The following is a 22214-nucleotide window of genomic DNA, read 5'->3' as shown; positions in this document are numbered from 1 at the left end:
AGAGATTCATCCATCAATTCTGTCCTCTACAATAACTTCATAGTTATATCCACATAACATAAACTCTACAACACCCCAAAAAATCCCCAGAGAAAAGAAAAGAAAACAAAAAAAAAAAATACAATATTATAAGTGGGAGGGGGAAGGGGAGATATGGGATAACTTCTCCCAATCCTAATATTGGAATACATATATACAATTCCATACTTTACCATAGTTTCATTATACCCATTTTTAACTGGAAACCATCTTATAAATGTTATATCTTCATCTCGATTTATCCATGTCACCCCCTCCCACTAGCCCCTTCGGGAGAGTTTTCCTCTAGATATTGAACCCAAAGCCTCCATCTAATCCTAACCTGCTCCTCCGTATCTCTCAATGCGGCTGTTAGTTCTTCCATTTTGAAAATCTCATTGACTTTCCCAGTCCACAACTCGATTCTTGACGTCACTTCCCGTTTCCCAAAAAAATGGGTATGCATGCTTTTGCCGCATTGAGAAATCGCAGGACCAGGGATTTCCTATAGCTCTTCACAGAGCTCTTCGTCAAATGTAACATAACTTATACAGGATCATCTTGTTATATCATTCGTTATAAATATATCATTATACCCATTTTTAACTGGAGACCATCTTATAATGTTATATCTTCATCTCAACTTATCCGTTTTCTCCTCTCCCACTAGCCCCTTCGGGAGAATTGTCCTCTAGATATTGAACCCAGGGCCTCCATCTCATCCTAACCTGCTCCTCCGTATTTCTCAATGCGGCTGTTAGTTCTTCCATTTTAAAAATCTCATTGACTTTCACAGTCCACAACTCGATACTTGGCGTCACTTCCGGTTTACAAATTATGGGTATGCACGCTTTTGCCGCATTGAGAAATCGCAGGACCAGGGATTTCCTATAACTCCTCACAGAGCTCTTCGTCAAATGCAACAAAGCTAGTGCAGGCTCATCTTGTATATCCACGTTGGTCATTAGCTTAATGAATGATGCCACCTTTATCCAAAAAGGGCGTACAGCTCTGCACTCCCAAAAAATGTGCAGCATATTTCCCTCCTCCAATCCACATCACCAATAGGGATGATCGAACTTTTGAAAAGTTCGGTTCGACCAGAACACCCGAATTTCAGAAAAGTTCGGTTCGGATTCCAGAACCCCATTGAAATCAATGGGACCCGAACTTCTGGAATCAAAAAACACAATTTTGAAGCCCTAAAACCCAATAAATGCCCCTAAAAATTGCCTAGGGTTCTGGGTCATGTCCCAGGGACTATTAATCACACAAAAAAAGTTCTTAAAAATTGTCGTTTTTGATAGAGAGACAATTATTGAAAAAACTAAAAAAAAAAAAAAAAAAAAAGAGATTTTGGATTTAGTGTCTGGGGGGTCTAAAAGGTGTACCTGTGAAGTTTCAGCTCTGTAGCATGTCCAGAACCAGAATTATAGCATACCAAACCTTCAAAAAACTGAATTTTTGTAAAATCTTACCTGTAAAATTCCTTTCTCTGAGTCCTCCGACAGTCGCCGCCTCTTCATATTCGTCACTAATGGGGTTATTGACCTTTGCTCCGTAGGAGTAGCTAGGCAACAGAATATATTAATATCAAATCTTTTAACATATCCCACCCCCAGAGGGTGGTCCCCTCAGTCAATACCTCCCTGCTTCCTGCATACCAACTCAGTTTCAGTAGAATAGCAGTAGAGTACATAAACAAACCCCAAAAGAGGGGCGGGGCGGCGACTGTCGGAGGACTCAGAGAAAGGAATTTTACAGGTAAGATTTTACAAAAATTCCGTTTTCTCTTACGTCCTCCGACAGTCGCCACCTCTTCATATTCGTCACTAATGGGGACGTCCCATAGCAGTGTATACATGAGGGGTGGGAAAAAAAGCAGCCGCCCTAAAGCAACGCAGTACCCACATCAGAGAAAGGAACCTTACCAAAGTAAGAGAACCAACCGGGCAACAGGAAAAAAACGTGCTCAAAAGGAGCAACAACCCAGGAAAAAACAAGTAACCTAGGGGTAAAAAAAAACACCCCAACAGCCAAGGACCCAAACAAGGGACCCTAAGGCACTGCCGCACTAAGAACTTTGCGGCCAAAAGAAGCATCTGCCGATGCCTGAACATCCACCTTGTAAAATTTCGAGAAAGTGTGAACGGACGACCAAGTGGCCGCCTTACACACCTGGGCCACAGAAGCCTGATGACGAAAGGCCCAAGACGTACTCAGAGACCTGGTCGAGTGCGCCTTCACAGGAAAAGGAGGAACCTTCCCCTTCAAAGCATAGGCTTGCACAATGGTCTGTCTGATCCATTTTGCGATGGTAGCAGCCGACGCCGCCATGCCCTTCCGAGGTCCCTCAGTAAGGACAAAGAGAATCTGACTCGCGAAAGGATTTAGTCGATGACAGGTAAACCCTGATCGCCCTAACAACATCCAAGGAATGCAACGCCACCTCCTTCGGATGCTTAGGCTTCGTGCAAAGCGAAGGCAGAACAATATCCTCATTGAGGTGAAATTCCGAGATCCTCTTCGGAAAAAAAGACGGGTTAGGACGCAAGACCACCTTATCCAAGTGAATCACCAAATACGGAGATTTGCAGGACAAGGCCGCCAGCTCCGACCCCCTTCGAGCCGAAGTGATCGCCACTAAGAAGGCAACCTTCTTGGACAACAAAGACAACGAGATCTCCCTGATATTTTCAAAAGGAGCATGTTGCAACACGGACAGAACAAGGTTCAAATCCCATGGAGGCAAAGGCTCCCTCCTAGGAGGGACCAAATGCTGCACCCCTTGAACAAAGGTGCTAACCAAAGAGTTAGACGCCACAGGGCGTTGAAAGAGAACGGCCAGCGCAGAAATCTGACCCTTAATCGTGGCCAACGCCAAACGCTGGTCCACGCCCGTTTGAAGGAAAGCCAACACTCTCGACACCGAGTATGAGCGAGGGGAATACCCCCTGGACTCACACCAGGCAAAGTAAGCCTTCCAAGTACGGTAGTAAATCTTCCCCGAAGAGGCCTTCCTAGCCTTGATCAAAGTGGGAATGACCTCGGGGGAAAGACCCCTATCCTTCAGGACCTGGATTTTAACAGCCAGGCCGTTAAAGCCAGCGACTGTAAAGCAGTAAATATCGGTCCTTGAGACAGGAGATCTTCTCGAAGTGGCAGACGCCACGGAGCGTCGACCGCCAGATTCACGAGGTCCGCTTACCAAGACCGGCAAGGCCAGTCCGGTGCCACCAGAATCACCGTTTTCGGTTCCGAGGCCAACCTGTGAAGGAACCTGGACGGCAGCTGAATCGGTGGAAAGGCATACATCAGGCGATACTGATGCCAGGGCGTCACTAACGCGTCCGAGGCGTCTGCCCGAGGATCGCGCATCCTTGCCACGAACCTTTCCACCTTGTTGTTTAGACGAGACGCGAAAAGGGCCACATCTGGGGACCCCCACTTCGCGCACAACATCTGGAAGACATCCGGGTGAAGGGACCATTCTCCCTGGTCCAGGGTCTGTCGGCTCAGATAATCCGCCTGCCAGTTCTCCACCCCCGGAATGTGAACTGCAGATATCGCCGGGACGTGCGTCTCGGCCCAAGACGGAATGTCGGCTACTTCCCGAGCCGCCCGGGCACTCCTGGTGCCCCCTTGGTGGTTGATGTAGGCCACCGCTGTGGCATTGTCCGTCTGAACCCGAACCGGACGGCCCTGAAGCCCGTCCGTCCAACGCAGAAGACAGAGATTTATCGCTCGCAATTCCAGAATGTTGATCAGAAGGGAGGATTCTTCTTCCGACCAAGTTCCCTGGGCGGACAGAACGCCCAGAACACCACCCCAGCCCGACAGGCTGGCATCCGTGGTGATCACCGTCCACGACAAAGGACGAAAGGACTTGCCCCCGACACCGCCGGGGACTGGAGCCACCACAAAAGACCCCTTCGGGTGAGACGGCTCAACGACAATCGCAGATCCAGAGATTGCGGACACCCGTCCCACTTGGCCAGGACCTCCGCCTGAAGCTCCCGTGTGTGAAACTGGGCAAAGGGAATCGGCTCGAAGGCCGAAACCATCAACCCCAGACACCTCATACACGTCCGGAGGGACGAGCACTGATTGTCCCTGAGGGACCTGACTTCGCACTGAAGTGTCCGAAGCTTGTCTTCCGGCAGGAAGACCTTCGCCTGAACAGAGTCCAGAATCATCCCCAGGTAGGGAAGACGAACCGACGGACACAACGTCGATTTTGGAAAATTTATCGTCCAGCCGAATTCCTGCAGAGTCCGCATCGTGATGGACAGGTCGTTCACCAGGCCCTGACTGGTCGCGGACCGAATCAGGATATCGTCCAGATACCCCAGGACAGAAATGCCCTGGGCCCTCAGTAAGGCCAGAACCGGCGCAAGCACCTTGATGAAAATCCGGAGCCGAGACCAAAGGGCAACGCCACGAATTGATAATGATCCTCCGCAATGGCAAATCGAAGGTACCTCTGGTGACCCTCGAAAATTGGAATGTGAAGGTACGCATCCTTCAGATCGATGGAGGCCATGAATTCCCCCGGAACCAGGGCAGCCACCACCGAGCGCAGGGATTCCATGCGAAACTTGCGAACCCGCACAAAGTGGTTCAGAGCCTTCAAGTCCAGAATCGGACGTACCTTGCCCTCCTTTCTGGGCACAGTGAACAGATTGGAATAGAACCCCCGAAATCTGTCCCGATGAGGCACCAGAACCACCACTCCCTGGGCCCGCACCGCCAGGTGCAGATCCCGCAAGCGCTCCGGAGTCAGCTGAAGGTTTGAGGGGAAAAATCTGCCCGCCGGCCGAGAGAGAAACTCGATCTTGTATCCAGATCGAACGATTTCCTGAACCCACCTGTCCCGAACGCGGTCCAGCCAGGGTTGAAGAAAACCGAGCAAACGTCCCCCCCACCCCAGAAACGGGTGAGGGCGCCCCTTCAGGCCGCATTGTTATGGGCAGCGGATCCGGACTGGCCGGACTTCTGCTTACCCGCCCACGGCTTCTTCTGGGAGCCTTGGTCTTTGAAGGGCTTGCCCTTATAGTGCGACCGAAAGGCACGAAAGGACCCCTGAGAGGGCCTAAACGAAGCATTCTTCTTACCACGAACAAACTTATTCTTGTGAGATTGGGGCAAGAGAGTGCTCTTACCCCCAGAAATACCCTTTATCAGAGTATCCAAAGATTCGCCAAAAAGGCGAGATCCCGCGTAGGGCAAATTCGCCAGAGTCTTGCGAGAAGATTGGTCAACCGACCAACATTTCAGCCATATCAGGCGACGGTTCAAGACTGCCACACTAGAAAGGCGCGCAGCCAAAGGGACTAAATCCAAGTCCGCATCACACAAATACATGACACCCTGATGAATCTGATCCACCATGGCCAAAGTTGTCGGCGGGACAGAGTCAGCCACCAGAGTGCGCCTGAGCACCTGCGTCCAATCCGCAATAGCCTGGGCTGCCATAATGGAAGCAAAAATAGGCTTCAGCATAGAACCAGCAACCGTATAAGCATGACGGGCAAGAGACTCCAATCTCCTGTCCGTCGGGTCCCGGAACACCGGGGTATCCTCAGCAGGGATCGCAGTTGACTTATTCAAAATCGCCACCGCGTGATCCACCTGAGGCGGTACACACCAACGCTGATCAGTAGCTGGTGTAAAGGGATAACGCAGTTTGAACCTACTCGGTACAGCAAAAGGCTTCTTTAAATTGCGCCATTGCTCATCAACTGCGCGCTGAAATTCTGTAGAGCAAGGAAAAACCTGTGATGTTCTGCGTTTCCTCTGCGTCCCATAAGAGGACATCAAAGCAGGAGGACATGGTTCATCCTGCAAATGCAGCGTTTGCTTGATAGAAGCAACCAACTCATCCATGAGTGCAAGCTCTTCAGACGAGCCAGGGGGAGAATTATCAACCCCCTCCACCTCAGCCTCCCCGTCAGACCCCACAAGGTCTAGGGATGAGTGAGACCCTGAGAAGGGCACTCCAGCCATTGCAGCCCCATCGCCCTCTGAATCAGAGGAAATAGACACTCTGGGCCGTTTTGTGGATCGATCAGCCACCAGCATCTGCACCTGAGCAGCTAAGTTAGCCACAATAGTGGCCAGATCAGCCCCCTCGGGGGAAGCAGCAGCCCCTTGGCCCCCCACCAGGGTGGGAGGAAACTTGCAATCCTGAGAATCCATGCCCCAGCAAAATAAGTAATAAAGGGTACTGCCCCTTTAAGATCGCGGCGAGCGCTGCCCACCGCACCCACTGAACACACTGACCCCCACAGGGACAAGAAACTGGGCAAGGAATACAGGAAAAAAGGAGATATAAAACCTGGAGAGATCACACAGGCTGCTGCACCGATCGCTGTCCCAGAGGAAAAGGAAGTGATGCAAGACTGACCGCCCCTATGAAGCCTATGCAAGGCTACACAAACATGGCTGCTGGTTGAGAAAACTTAGGGCAAATAGAACATGGCGCCGACATGTGGCCTGATCGATCGCCACTCAAAATGGCGGCGTTTGGCGCCAAAACGCCGTGCAGTACCGCACAGGACCTGCCATCATGATTTTTGCCCCAAAAAAATGGCGGATCGCCGCAGCGATCGCCGCACAACATGCCTAAAATTCTGACTGCTTCACTATGACACCCAGCAGAGCGGGATAGCCCCCCCCTTCACAGCCCACACACAGGCAGCAAGTCCACACAGGACTGACAGGGAGCACAGCAGCCACACAGACATGCAGGGTCACACAGTCCCAGACTGACACCCAAATAGACAGGTCCCCACATAGAGTTACACTTACCAGTCCGGATGGCGTGGGGAGCCTGCTCCAGCGACCAAACCGCTGTACTGAGGACAGGGAGTGTCACAAGTATGACGCAGTGGAGTTGCGGTGCGAAACCGCAATGGCGTCCAGTGAGGTAGCCACCTCACCGATAGCATCCCTGCAGCGAACAGGGATGGGTCGTTCAATGTGCCAGGGCAAAACCTAAGCTGAACGCTCGATGGCAGGCTGGGAAGCCCCTGGCCCTGAGCCCTGGGATCCAGGGTGGCCAGACTGAGACCCAGCTCCGCACGATCATCTTCATCAGAAGAAACTAACGCTGAAAATAAACAGCTAAGTAAAAGAAAGAGAAAAAACTTCAAATAAAATCAAAAAGAGAAAAGTAGCTGAGACTAAGAGCCCCAGCACAGGAACAGCCTGCATACTCCTGAGCTAGTCATATGAAACTGAGTTGGTATGCAGGAAGCAGGGAGGTATTGACTTAGGGGACCACCCCTTGGGGGTGGGATATGTTAAAAGATTTGATATTAATATATTCTGTTGCCTAGCTACTCCTACGGAGAAAAGGTCAATAACCCCATTAGTGACGAATATGAAGAGGCGGCGACTGTCGGAGGACGTAAGAGAAATGACTTTTTTGCTTAACCGCACCTTTCTTTTGCTCCTAATCAACGGCACAGCCAATGTGTATGATGGGGACATAATGCAGTGCATTGGGAACAAGATTAGAGTTTTTTTTGGAAAAAGGTGCTGTCTCTTTAAATGTGCATATAATTAACGGGTGTATTTCCACAATGGGGCTATTATTACCAAATGTTTTCAAGAAGTCCAAAGATGTATGTAATTGCACTTTATTTCATGTAAAATGGTGTTTGGTGCACTTTAACTTGAATTCTCACAAGAAACAGACATATATGCATGGATACATTGAGGGTTAGGGTTAGGGTTAGGGGTAGGGGCCACAATGTAGTGCAGAGTTTACAAGATTAGAGATGTTTTGGATGAATACTGTTGTCTCTTGACTTTGAATAGAAGTAAAGGATGCTTAAAAATTGGGCCTTTGGTGGTGCGGACGATGCCTTGACATCATATCCCTATGAAAGTGCTGGTAATGAAGGCAATAATTGCCTTTGTAAGGAAAAAAATTACAATGATATGCATCTGTGTGACAGGTGCGCAAAAATTGTTGTTTGGGTGTTGGCGGAGCCATACCACTGTAAGCCCAAAGAGCTGGTGTTGAAGAAGGCGTAAAAATTATGAAGGTGTGCACATGTGGAACAGGTGCGAAAAAAAGTAGTTTTGGTGTTGGCGGAGCCTCCCCACCTTAACCCCAAAGAGCTGGCTTTGAAGGAGGCCCAAAAATTGTAAAGGTGTGCACCTGTGGAACAGGTGCGCAAACATGGTAGTTTTTGTTTTAGCATAGCCTCCCCACCTTAACCCCAAAGAGCTGGTGTTGAAGGAGGCCCAAAAATTGTAAAGGTGTGCACCTGTGGAACAGGTGCGCAAACATGCTAGTTTTTGTTTTAGCATAGCCTCCCCACCTTAACCCCAAAGAGCTGGTGTTGAAGGAGGCCCAAAAATTGTAAAGGTGTGCACCTGTGGAACAGGTGCGCAAACATGCTAGTTTTTGTTGTAACCAAAATGAGGTTCTCTGAAGGTAAAGAGAATGAGAGGAGGGTTTGAGGGTGGCACCATGGTCCAGGCTTAAACTGAGGCTCAGCTGCCACATCACAACGATAGCCTAGTCTACAAGGTCTGCATCAGGTGCATCAAAGCTTGATATCCACGACTGATTCATTTTAATGAATGTCAAACGGTCGACTGAGTCGGTGGAGAGTCTCGTTCGATGGTCTGTGACGAATCCTCCTGCCGCGCTGAATGCCCGTTCCGATAGGACACTGGAAGCAGGGCAGGCCAACAACTCCATGGCATACTGGGCCAGTTGTGGCCAGTGGTCTAATCTTAAGACCCAGTATGCCAGTGGATCGGCATCGTCACATGAAAAGCCCTCTGTGTCACTTTGGGCCCTCACGTAATCGTCCACCATGTGATGCAGACGCTGTCGATGCGATGTGGCAGCTGAGAGGCCTGGGCGGTGAGGACTAAAAAAAGACCGAAAGGCATCCGTCAACCGCATGCCTTCTCCAACGCTCCTCTCGTGACCACCAGCAGAATCCATGGTAGGTTGTCCCCGCCCCTGCACCCTACGGGAGTCGGGGAACGTGTTCACCAGAATCCTCTTGAGACTGTCCTCAAGGGATTTGATCCTGTGGACTCTCTGGGTGGATGGGAAAAGCTCAGAGACTTTAGACTTGTACCGGGGGTCAAGTAGGGTGGCCAACCAATAGTGGTTAGTCTCTTTAATGGCCTTGATTCTGGGGTCCTTTCGCAGGCTCTGAAGCATGATGTTTCCCATGCGTCGCAAATTAGCGAAGGCCTGAGAAGCTGACTCCTCGGGGTCACTCATAACAACATTATCTTCAAAGGGCTCCTCCTCCTCCCAGCCACGCACTACTCCAAAGTGTCCCGAGGGAGTCAAACTAGGCCTTGCAGATTGCCGCATGTCTTCCTCCTCCTCAAACCCTGCAAAAGTTCCAGCAGAATCGTCGTCCTCCTCCTCCTCTTCCACCCCTGGATCCTGCTCAGGCCTCTGGGAGCTAGGCATAATGGGGTCAGGATTCTCAGGATAAAGGGGGCCTTGAGAGGCAAGGAAGTCCTCCTCTTCCTCTTGCTGCTCTGCCTCCAGTGCCCTGTTCATAATGCCACGCAGAGTGTGCTCCAACAAAAACAGTACCGGTAGGGTGTCACTGATGCATGCGCTGTCCCGGCTGACCATCCTTGTGGCCTCCTCAAATGGCGAGAGGACAGCGCATGCATCCTTAATCAAAAGCCACTGCCGTGGTGAAAAATAGCCCAGGCGCGCAGAGCCAGTGCTGGTGCCGTACTTGCATAGGTATTAATTGAGGGCCCTCTGCTGCGTTTACAGGCGCTGCAGCATAGCCAAGGTGGAGTTCCAGCGGGTGGGCATGTCACAGATGAGGCGGTGTACCGGCAGGTGAAACTCACGCTGCACTTCGGCCAAACGTGCAGTGGCACTGTACGACCGCCTGAAGTGACTGCACACCCTTCTTGCCATCCTTCGCACATCCTGCATTCCCGGGTATGAGTTCAAAAACCGCTGTACCACTACAGATTCAGGACATGCGCCAGGCATGGCACATGGGTTAACTTTCCCTGACGAAGGGCGGCCAGGAGGTTTGACCCATTATCAGTAACCACCATCCCTGGCTGCAGCTAGCGTGGTGTCAAGCACCTCTGTGCCTGTGCCTGCAGAGCCCCAAGAATCTGAGGGGCAGTGTGCTGCCTGTCCCCTAGACACACAAGCTGCAGCACTGCGTGACACCTTTTGGCCTGACACATAGAATAGCCCTTTGAACGTTTACGTGGTACCTCATCATATTCAAAGAACCATTCTGCAGAGGAGGGCATGGAGAAGGATGAGTAGGAGGAGCAGGAGGGGGTAGATGTGATCGATCTACCCGGATCAGCGACACCACCAGCTGTTTGCAGATGTGGGGGCAACACCGGCTGCAGCACCGAGCCCTGGCTACAATCCCTTCCGCTGGCAAGCAGTGTCACCCAGTGAGCAGTGACAGAAATGTACCGTCCCTGTCCATGTTTGCTTGACCAAGTGTCAGCCTTCCACATGTTGGTATAGGGATGGCAGGGCCTTACGGGAAAAGTAATGCCGACTTGGCACCTGCCACTGTGGAACTGCACATTTTGTGAAGTCACGGAAGGGAGCAGACTCTACCAGGTTAAATGGAAATAGTTGCAGAGCCAGTAGTTTAGCCAAACTACTGTTTAGACGCTGGGCATGTGGGTGGCGGGGAGGAGTATACATTTTTTTTCGTTCCAGCATGTGTGGAATCGAAATTTGGCATCTAGATGTTACAGTTGGTGTTGTGCTGGAGGTAGATGCGACACTGCCTGCTATATCATCATCCCTGTCAGTGGAGGCTGCCAACAGGTGACGAGTGACTATAGCAGGGCCAGGAACAGACTCATGTGCAGGTGGTGCATGCGGAGCAGATGGAGCATGAGGAGGAGCGCGAGGAGAACTAGGAGGCCGACTGACCGATCTTTGGCCCTTTTGTGGGTTCTTTAAATGCTCCTGCCAATGGGCCGAGTGGTGGGTTGTCAAATGCCTGTTTAGACAGCTTGTACCCAGGTGGTTGACATTTTTGCCACGTTTTATACCCTTCTTACAAATCTTGCAGATCGCAACTGTTTTGTCTGCATGGGATGTCTCAAAAAAGGCCCAGCAAGATGAGGTGTGTATAGTGGCCCGGGAGACAACAGGTGCGGCCTTAGATGGAGCAGGCCGTCTGCTCTCCCCTCTTGCTTGCTCTGCCTCCTCCTCAACCTCAGACCCAACATCTGACTCCATCAAAGACTGAGCATCAGGCCTGGCCTGGGAGACAACAGGTGCGGCCTTAGATGGAGCGGGCCGTCTGCTCTCCCCTCTTGCTTGCTCTGCCTCCTCCTCAACCTCAGACCCAACATCTGACTCCATCAAAGACTGAGCATCAGGCCTGGCCCGGGAGACAACAGGTGCGGCCTTAGATGGAGCGGGCCGTCTGCTCTCCCCTCTTGTTTGCTCTGCCTCCTCCTCAAACTCAGACCCAACATCAGACTCCATAAAGGACTGAGCATCAGGCTGGAGTAGATGGCCGACACTGTGGTCAAACAGCTCAGCTGACTCCTCTGTCATGTCTGAAGTTGGGTCTAAGGGAGGACGTGAGGTGGACATGGACTCATCTGTATTTGTTCTGCCAACTGCAGAAGACTGACCACTTTTCTCTGCCTGGGTCACTGTAGTTGCAGATGATGCCGATGATGAGGGTTTGGTCATATAGTCCACCACCTCCTGTACATACTGTGGACGTATAGCTTGGCCACTGCCGGAGAACAATCCAAATGGTGGCCTGGCTGAGGACTGACCACCACGTCCACCCCTGCCTCTAGACACCCTAGAAGCTGTGCCCCTTTCCGCAGCAGAGCCACGTATGCCTTTTCTTGGTCTACCAGGCATATTTGTCACTGATGCGTTGGCAACTGTGTGCGGTGAAAAACGCACACTGCTATGCGACCCACAGTTGTCGCTGGATACAGCACAGCAGATGTGTCACGCACAGTAGCAAAGCCTTTTGCACAGTGGACCTAACGCTTTGAACAACAGGCGTTAGGTTGTCACTGATGCGTTGGCAACTGTGTGCGGTGAAAAACGCACACTGCTATGCGACCCACAGTTGTCGCTGGATACAGCACAGCAGATGCGTGTCACGCACAGTTGCAAAGGCTTTTGTACAGTGCACCTAACGCTTTGAACAACAGGCGTTAAGTTGTCACTGTATTTTGCTGCCTAGCAAGCACGTACACCTGCTGTGATACAGCAGCACTGCGCCACGTGCTCACTAAACAGAACCCTCACACTTTCCCTACAGAAACTCAATTATTAAATATAACTAATGTAGTACAAAGTTCCCTAACTACACTAGATATCCCTTTGCACTAAATAGAAAGCTTCATACAGCAGAAGACTGACACTGTCCCTTAAGTTTTTTTTTTTTTTTTGGTAACTCTAAGAACCAGCACAATCGCTGTATCTAACTACACTGGCTGTAAGCTAAATACAATTCTGCTATATGGAGCTTTAGAACCACTTGATATGTAGGAAATGTAGTGTAGCAAAGCAGGAGTCAGAGAACTGCTTCAACTCTCTTCAACAGGCTCTGGATCACTGTGCTAGGGGTTATGCGGGGCCATCTTATATAGTGTGGGGCGTATTCACTCCTGATTGGCCTCTGGTCCCCGTAGTCACTCCAATCACGTTCCTAGGAGATTCCTGCCCCCTCATTGGCTTTTGCAGACGTTTCTGGGCCAATCACTGGCTTTTAAAGCCCAGTTCCTGTCCCAGTGCATTTTGGGCGGTTCTGGTGGCCGAATACCGAACTTTTGCCGCAAAAAGTTCGGTATTCGGCCGAATATCGAACATCCAATGTTCGGGTCGAACCGATGGTCGACCCGAACCGTTCGATCATCCTTAATCACCAACATTTATCCGAGATGGTTTCATCTATTCTATGCAATACTGGTGGAACTCTATACCATCTGGTCAATATTTTATATCCTGTTTCTTGAATTTTACTGTCCATCGAGGAATTATGAACTAATCCCAAAATTTTATTGACTTGCTCTCTAGTCCATGAAACATTTAAGTCCTGTTCCCATTTTTGTATAAACGGTAGATACTGTTCTCCTATTTCTTCTGATAATTGTGCATAAAATACCGAAATCAAATGGCCAGTGGTAATACCTGTTCTCCAAATATTCTCAAAGTACGTCAACTCTCGCGGTACATACCCTTTTTGCTGTACAGACCTGATAAAATGATACAATTGAGACACTAAAGTAATCTAGAGAACGGCATATTCCCTCCATAATCTCCTCAGGGGACGGTATAGGGCCATCTTGCCCTATATCGCAAATTCGTGATCTACCCTCCTGTGCCAACTTCCATATTCTGCCGTTTGTACAACCCGGGGGAAAATCTGGGTTACCTACTATAGGTATCATTGGTGACGGTTCTGGAGCTACCTTCCAGTGGGACTGAATTCTTCTTGTTTCTTTTAAAGTCGCGCCCACTGTCGGGTGTTTGAAAATCTCATTCTTTAATTCAAACACTGCCCAAGGACCCGGGGGGACCAACTGTCCTACTTCCTCTATCTCTACCTCCACCCACCGTTTAGATGATCTGCAACAGTGCCAATCTGTTACCCTTACCAAATTTATAGCCCTATAGTATCTTAGTACATCTGGCACCCCGATACCCCCTCTTGCTTTAGGCAGAAACAACGTCTGCATCTTGATACGGGGGGGGGGGGGGGGACTTATTTCCCCAGATATATGAACGGAAAAGTCCCTTCATTGTTTGAAAGAATACTAAATGGCACCTCCATCGGGATTGCCTGCATAATGTACAAGATTCGGGGTAACAAATTCATCTTGAGTACACTGCATCGACGGAACCAGGTAAAATGCTAGTAACTGCCAAGCTCTCAGGTCTGTCCTGATCTTTTCTATCTTATAATTTGAGAGATTGCTATATACTTGCAGGGCTTCTATAATACTCGGAAGCGCAATAGATGGATTGGTTGCGAAAAATAACAGGTCATCCGCAAATGCGGCTACCCTATGCTGTTCGCTGCCAATTTGCACTACCGAAATATCCAGAGAACTCCGCACCCAGCACAGTAATGGTTCCAAACATAAGATAAATATAAGCGGAGACAGTGGGCACCCCTGGCGGGTACCATTATTTATTGAAAAATAATCAGAGTCGTATAAAGTGCCAAGATATACTGTCGCATTAGGGGACCTAGCCCAATATATGACAGGGTGGCGCGTATAAAATCCCACGCCACCCTGTCAAAGGCTTTTTCTGCATCTGCAGCTAGGAGAACTAGTTTCCTCTATGTTGCTCGTGCCCGATGGATCAAATCTATAGCTCGGATTGTATTGTCCTGGGTCTCCCGGGACGGTACAAATCCCACTTGGTCGCAGTGCACCAGTTCCGTTATGTATGGTAAGAGACGATTTGCCAGAATTCTCGAATACAACTTGGTGTTCACATTTATGAAAGATATAGGACGATAGTTGCAACATAAAAGGGGATCTTTCCCCTCTTTGTGTATTAGGGCTATATGTGCCCTCAGGGAGTCCGGGGGGAACTTTTCCCCTCCTCCAATTTCGTTAAAACGTAATAAGGGCTTCTGTAAACGCTCCCAAAATTTCTGGTAATAAATTAAAGTAAGGCCATCCGGACCGGGCGCTTTGTGCGGTCTAGACTGTGCGACTGCATTTAATAGCTCTTCTCCCGAGATCTCGCCTTCTAATGTCAATGCTTGTTCCTCTGTTAATGTATGCATACCTGAATCTCGTAGGTACTTTTCTATCTGTTCCTTTTTTTTAACACTAAACCTCTCTCCCCCTGCTTCCGGAAGGTTGTACAATGACTGAAAATAGGCATAGAATTCATCTGCTATGTCTGCTGATGTATTTACCTCTCCTCCTTTTGTGTCCCTCACTCGCGTTATTTGAGTTCTTCTATTCGGTCCCCTAATTGCTCGAGCTAACAGTGCCCCTGGTTTGGTTCGTAGAAGTGCCTTTTCATCCACATCATACTCCGTACTGTCTTTTGAAAAAGAATACGATTTAATTCCTCCCTTGCTCGAGTAAGGGGAATTTTCTTGTTCTATTAATTCTTTTAGTTCTTCTCTTTTTATAACTAACTGGTGTTGGGTCTCGACCGACTGGATATTTTTATGGCTTTGTTCTAAGTCATAAATCTCTTTTATAAATTTTTCTTTGTGTTCTAATCTCTCTTTTTTTCTTCTTGATCCTTTAGAGTTTAAGATCCCCCTCATGTATGCTTTTTGCGCCTCCCAAAGTATATTTTTTGGCGTTTCTTCCTTTTCATTAATATGGTCATATAATTTTAGTTCTTTTCTAATTTCTTCTCCCCATTTTTTTTCCTTGAGTAGTTCCTCATTACATTTCCAGGTATTTGTTTTTAATAATCCCTCTGATATTTTCAGCTTTATCTTAATGGGGGCATGGTCCGACCAAGTTTTAATCCCAATTTTAGCCTCTATCACTACTTCTATCCATCTATGGTCTATCATGATGTAATCGATCCTTGAGTGTATTTTATATACAGAGGAGTAGAACGTATAATCACGTTCTTTCGGATGAAGCACCCTCCAAATATCCAATAGTTGGCACTGAAATAGCTTATTTTTGATCGTTTTCGAATATGTTGCTTCACTTCTCTGTACAGCCGACGTGCTGTCAATTTCTGGGTCAAGACAGAAATTGAAATCGCCCGCTAAGATCACTCTCCCTTTTCTAAATTCTATTAGCTTATCTAGAATTTTCCCAAGATATCGCATAGGCTTATCATTTGGGCAATATACGTTTACCAGGGTCACATCTGTGGAATGCAGTTTCCCTTTCAGAAAAAGGAATATTCCCTCGTGGTCTATCATCCTCTCTTCAAAAACTAAGTGAGTTCCTTTGGCGAACCCAATGGCCACTCCTTTTGATTTTTTTGTTGTAGAGTCGGAGTAGTAGTACCACGTGGGATGGTCCCTGGAGTACATTCTGATATTAGAGGAATGTAGGATGTGATTTTCCTGTAGGAAAACTAAATCAGTTCCCATGTTTTTAATCTCTTTCAGGACTTTCTGTCTCTTCTCGGGGGAATTCAGACCTCTTATGTTATATGTTACGTAGCTAATCTCTGTCATTGTTGGTGGTTGAAAAGAGGCATTACATTCTTCCCCGGAGAGCCGAGGAAGGTCCATCTTGCCCAAAAGAAAAAGAAGAGGAGTGGGAATATTGGATTGTGGATTACTCTTCCCATTAAACTTTCCTCGTAAAATAATGGAGTGGATACATTAAACCTCATCCCCCCCATCCCTCCCTCCTCCCCCCCTCCTCTCCCTCACCGCCATGTTTTGGTGTACTGGTGGGTTACCGGGCCCCTTCCCTTTTGGGCCCCTCCTGTCGATCTACTTCCTCCCTCCTTGTATCGACTTTCCCCTGGGTGAGACCCTGCTCCTGAATGCCCGCCCCCCTCTCCTCTCTCCAGGGGTCTTGATAGAGAAGAGTCGCCTAAATCCCCAGTGTCCCCTCTGGGTCTCCCATTCTTCTCCTGTTCCTATTTCCCATCTTCCAACCACCCCCCCCCCCCCCCGTCGACCCCTATCCTGCCGCTTCATCTCTATAGGGTTTTCACAGTTTATTTTTCTTGGTCTTCAGATGCCACCGTACCTCTGATTCTTCACCTCTTTTGTCCCTTATACTTGTCCATCCAGATATTCCGGGTATTGGGATTTTCAGGTTTTCACAAAAGTCCTCAAGCTCTTCTGGGAATCTTAATCTTATTGTCTTCCCTTCTCTTCTAACCCCTAAACATGCCGGGTATCCCCAGAAGTATTGAATATTCTGTTGTCTCAATATTTCAGTCATTGGTTTAAGTATCCGTTTCCTTGCCAGTGATCTCTTGTGATGAGTCAGCGTATATCTGTATCTCTGAATCTTTATATTTTAAGAGGGGGCGGCATTTTAATTTCTCCCATATCTGCGCTCTTGTCTCATATTTGTGAAATCTCACTATGACATCTCTTGGAGACTCTTTTGGTGCATTTTGTGGTTTCCTTATTCTGTGTGTTCTTTTAATTTCCAGTTTTGTTATTTCTGTACCTAATAAAGGGTTGAAGATGATTTCCAGCGTAGCTTCTAAATTTTCTTCTTGTCCATTTTCTGGCAATCCACGCAGTCTTAGGTTTATCCGTCTGTCCCTGTTCTCTTGGTCTTCTAATTTATAGAGTAGGTTTCTTTGTACCATTTGTGCTTTCTTCATTTCCTCTTTAAGTGTTATCAGATCTTTTTCATGCGGTTCTGATTTTTCCTCTACTTCTTCCACTCTTCTTAGCATCTGACCTAAGTCACCGTGTAGTATTGCCATTTCCTTTTTAATGGACAGTTCTAGATTTGAAAACATTTCTTTCATTTCTTCTTTAGTGGGCTGAAGACTTTTTTCTTTTCGCTCCTTCTCTCTTCCTGGATCAGGATTTTTATCTGTCTGTCCCTTGCCCATCTGTACCCCTTCTTTTAACTGGTTAAGGCTACTACTTTCATAGCTTGTCTCTGTTGTTTTCTGGTTACAAATTTTTATATTACTTTCATTAGTATGTTTTGGTTTTGTTGAGGTTTGTTTCTCGCGATTTTCTGCCGTACTCTCAGCGGTCATCTATTTTTTGATGGATGCTGGGCTTGCGCTTAATTTTGGTGGTTTTCCTCCAGCGTCTTTAACGGATTTGTTTTTCATTTTTCTGTTTATTCTTTCTACTATCGTTAAATTTGGGGTAGGACAGTACTTGATGTGTCTGTTTTAGTACTGTGGGTTCAGTATTTTGTCCTCCCCGCTTTTACCACTGCTTTATGCCCGCACACCCTTAGAGTTTTCACTCTTGCAAGCTTTCCTGGAGGGGATTTATATTCTGTATACCCTCTTTAGCTCCAGCTGCAGTTTCCACCTAGAGGTTTTGCTCAGGTACTACCGACATTAAACTCAGCCGTCATGAATGAGCAGGTCTCCGGTAAGTTTGTATTAATGTCTATTTTCACTTTATTTGTGGTTTTAAGTTAAACACAGACTTCCCAAGTGCTGTATCTTCACCACCGCTTATCCTGCGTGTTACACTAATTTCAGACACAGTGTTGATGTAACCATTTATAACAGCCTTAGTTTTCCTCACACTGCCAAGCACAGCTCCATTAATTTATCAACCGTTCTTATTTAGACTCCAAATTACAGAGTCATAAAACACCAGTATCAGACTCGGTCCACACTGAGACGACTTGCCAGGCGACTTGGTCAGCCTGGCAAATCGCGCACCGTCGGCTCCATTGAATAGTACAGGACCCGTTCTAATAGGAGCGACACAAGTCGCTCCGACTTAAAAAAAGGGTCCTGTACTACTTGGAGGCGACTTGCATAGACATTCATTATATGAAGTCTGTGCAAGTCGTGCCGAAGTCACGGTGCATGCGACTTCACAGGTCGCCCCCGAAGTCGGAGCGACCTAGTGTGAACGGGGGCTTAGTTTCAAAAATATTTTGCAACAGTCTTGTCATTAAATTGATACACAGTATGTAGCCTTTCTTCAGTCCTATCCGATCCAAGACAGACAGGGTTTGTATGTTTATGTCAATCAGGAGTTTTAGTTTGCATAGTATTGGTCTAGTGTGGTAGTGTCTATTTCTTATCAGGGGGGGGGGGGGGGAGTACAGTGTTACTATATTTATTTACAACAGCTTTAGTCTCCACACTGCCAGGCACAGCTCCTTTAGTATTATCAACCACTCCTGTTTATCCTCTGAATCCGAACAGCTCAGACACCAACAACAGCTTCAGAGATATTTAGCAATAATCTTGTCAGTAAATTGATACAAATTGGTAAAAACTAGACAAGACTGAAAAAAGACTATCAAGTCCCATGTAGATAAGGTTTTATGCTGTGACACTCTAAAATTCCAGATTGTGCATTTTTAACATAGCGTGGCAGAGTATTTCCCCTCTCACCTTCCCGACCTCCAGGGCTTGTCAGTCTTCCTCTGCAATTACCGGCTCCTGTTGCCTCGAGTATTGCCGCTCTATATGATACGGAGAAGGTTTGTTTACACTGGTCCTCTGTTCACCGCTCGCGGGGCTCACAAGACCTCTCGGCTTCTGTGATATCTCCTCTCCCTCCAGGTTCTCAGCGTGACTCTGTCAGTTTCCTTCAGCTAGCACAGGATGGTGCTGCGGCTTGCAGCACCTGGTAAGGGAGACACAGCAGCAGTCAAGGATAGGGTCAGCGGGGTTCAGCAGGTGGGTGGGGTGGGAGAAGTACCCATAGTAATCTGCATCCCGGAGGGGAGCTTCCAGGGACTAACTAGCTCTCCTCTCTGGCGCCATTAGCAGGCCCCTCCCCAGTCTTACAGTTTCTGTATCATCCACAAATAGTCCTGTGGTTAATGTGCCCCCCCCCCCCAACAGTACTGCAGTTTCTGTGTCTCCCCCCCCCCCATAGTCGTGCGGTCTCCAGGTTTCCTCCCCATTCCTGTGGTCTCTGTCTCCTCCACAGTCATGCAGTCTCTGTACCCCCCCCCCCCCATTTCTTCAGACTCTACGCTCTCCTCTAATATCAGGTAGAGCCAGGACCCCAGAACACTAGGCAAAGCTAGGGCCCCCAATATCAGGTACAGCGGTACAGCCAGGATCCACAAACGCCAGTTAACATTTTATACCCCCTAAAAGCCTTACTTAATGTATCCTCATTTGGATCTGGTAGGAATGAAAACACACTGTTATGCATTTTGTCAATTGGTTTTGAAGCGCTGCAACACATCTAATGAGATCTGAGTGTGTGGCTTGCAATTGCTGTGGTAAATAGAGACCTGCTTCAGGTACCCACACCTCTCTTTGGAGTGTTCCTGACAAAGGAAAAAACGTAAAACAATCTACCTGCTTCTGCTATTATTTTACTCAACTTTTTTTTTTTTACCATACAACCTTTCCGCTACTCTGAGTGATATGGAGTGTGAAAGGCTTTCTCAATATTTAGTGCGGATAGGATCTCTTGAAGAACCCTTCCTGTAAAGTGAGAACCCCTGTCACTTTCGATAGTTTCTGGAATTCCATACCTGCATATTACCTCGGACAAGAGCTTTTTCCTGTGGTTTGTACTGTACCCCTAGAGACTGGCCAGGCCTCAGGCCATCCTGAAAAAATGTCTATACAAACCAAAGCATGTGCATAGGGACCAGACTGTTGGAGATCAATGTAATCTATTAGAGTTTACTGGAAAGGACAGTCTGGTTTAGGCAGTGCTTTGGTGGGGTGCTTACAGCTCTACCAACATTGTACCTAGCACAGGTAAGATAAGATGCAGTATGTTTTGCAGCTACTCCAGGAAAACCCGGTGCTAACCAGTGTTTCATTACCAAGGTGGTCATTAGAGTACGAGACGGTCCGTGAGCTGCGGCTGCCACCCTCGGGTATATGGCCTGAGATCAGACAGAAATGCTCCCTCCATCCTCCAGCAACCAGTTACATCCTGTGTTGCACTTTTCTTCTGCCACTTCTCATGTTCCTGTGAGGGGGCTTTTTCTGCAATGTTATCAGGATTGCCATACTTACCGAAGTTGGTTGCATTCCTGCGAGTGTCAGTACTCGTATAGGGACCTGTTCCAGTGCAGCCTTCTTCGCTGCTCTGTCAGCCCTTGCGTTTCCTGCAGCTTCTTCTGTGTCCTCTCTTGTATTTTTTTAGAATAAATGGCCACCTTGGTGGGACACTGGAAGACTAAGAACAGTCTCTATTATATCTGCATGCTTTATTGGCTTACCAGCTGAGGTCAAAAAAGTTACAAGCTTTCAAAAATATGACCAAAATCAAGTCAATGTAAATGTTAACTCTTTAAATTTCACAGGCCTTTGCCAAAGCCATCAGCTGCTTGTGCTTAGAACTTTAGATTTAATGCCTCTGCATTCCTTTTGTTTATTTATTTATATTTTTGCTGTTACTACTGCATTCCCAGTTACAGGCTTACAATCCTCTGTGTATAAACATGATCCATATACATTAAGGGTCTCATCAGGGCTTTAGAGAGGAGCCTTTTTTGGCAGGGCTCAAAGATTCGGACTCTGCCATCATCAGCTCAAAGCAGTCATGAGGGGTTTTAAACAAAACACTTTCTCCTCCCCCTCTAGTGCCTGCTCCTGTACTGGAAGTAAACTGGCTTCAACACATTGCACCGTTTTATCCAGCAGCTCTTTGCAGGCTGCTGCGGCCCGCACATCGCTGAGGATCCTTTTATTACTGGGTCAAGCTGAGCTGGCCAGAAACATATAATAGTGGCCTCTGTTTGCCCCTGTGTTCTTGTGTGAGAACCCCAGATGTGTGTCCATTCAACTAAGTAAAAGGTTTTATCACCTTTGGGAGAGAAAGGGTGGGAGCAACATGTAGCCCCTCCTTCAGTTCAGCCAGGCAGACTATCTCTTCTTGATTTAAAGAGACAGACCATCTGATTGTCAGACGGCAAATACTGCTACACACTGGATTAATGGGCACTTCACCTGAAACTGAACACTGAAATTTAACTCAACACAGCGTCAATTAATTTAGTGTTTTTTTTTTCTGTACTATGACTTCCCTTTTTTCTTGAAGCCAGCAGGAAGCCACTCCCAGCCCCACCCCTGCTACTGTTATTCAGTAACCCTTTGAACTGCTTCTGATGGGGCATACGAGAAACAGGTGGGCTGAATCCCTTATTTACTGTCTATCTTCTGGGGGGGGGGGGGTGGTTGCAATTCTTTGCTTTAATGTCCTGTCTTTACACTATTTGTAGTAGGTCACTTTTTTATATACCCATAATGACAGGAATTAACATACTTTTATCTTTCAAACAGATATCCACTAAAACTTTTGTCCCAATTTTCAAAAATCTGATCAGAGGTTCCCCTTTGGTTATGGAGGATGCCCCTAAAATACCACTTCAATACTATAAACAGATAAAAAGTTAATCTAATTTAAAACTTTTGGCTCAGTGCCAATAGGGTTCAATGGTCACGTTAATTGCGGTAACCCTTAATGTCCAAAAATTAACTCTATAACTATTATAGGAACAAATATACTAAAGAGATTGGTTTTTGGATAGACTGTGGTTACATGGTATGATAACCCTACAATCCCAAAGAATATAGATAAAAGGCAAAACAGGGATAGGGAGGT

At 47.6% G+C, this 22214-nt stretch overlaps 1 protein-coding gene across 1 annotated transcript in view; it reads right to left on the bottom strand.

The window, feature by feature from the left end:
- The window catches only part of LOC309560625 (coagulation factor VIII-like), a gene marked incomplete at its 5' end in the record, with an annotated part of 199439 nt that overhangs the window by 37062 nt on the left and 140163 nt on the right, over positions 1–22214 (bottom strand). The gene's annotated exons all lie outside the window — the stretch shown is intronic.

The sequence above is a fragment of the Pelophylax lessonae genome, assembly GCF_965119305.1.
Source record: "Pelophylax lessonae genome assembly, chromosome: 7".
In the NCBI taxonomy this organism is placed as follows: Eukaryota; Metazoa; Chordata; class Amphibia; order Anura; family Ranidae; genus Pelophylax; species Pelophylax lessonae.
The sequence above is the reverse complement of the archived record's forward strand: the minus strand, read 5'-3'. Positions and strand labels throughout refer to the sequence as shown.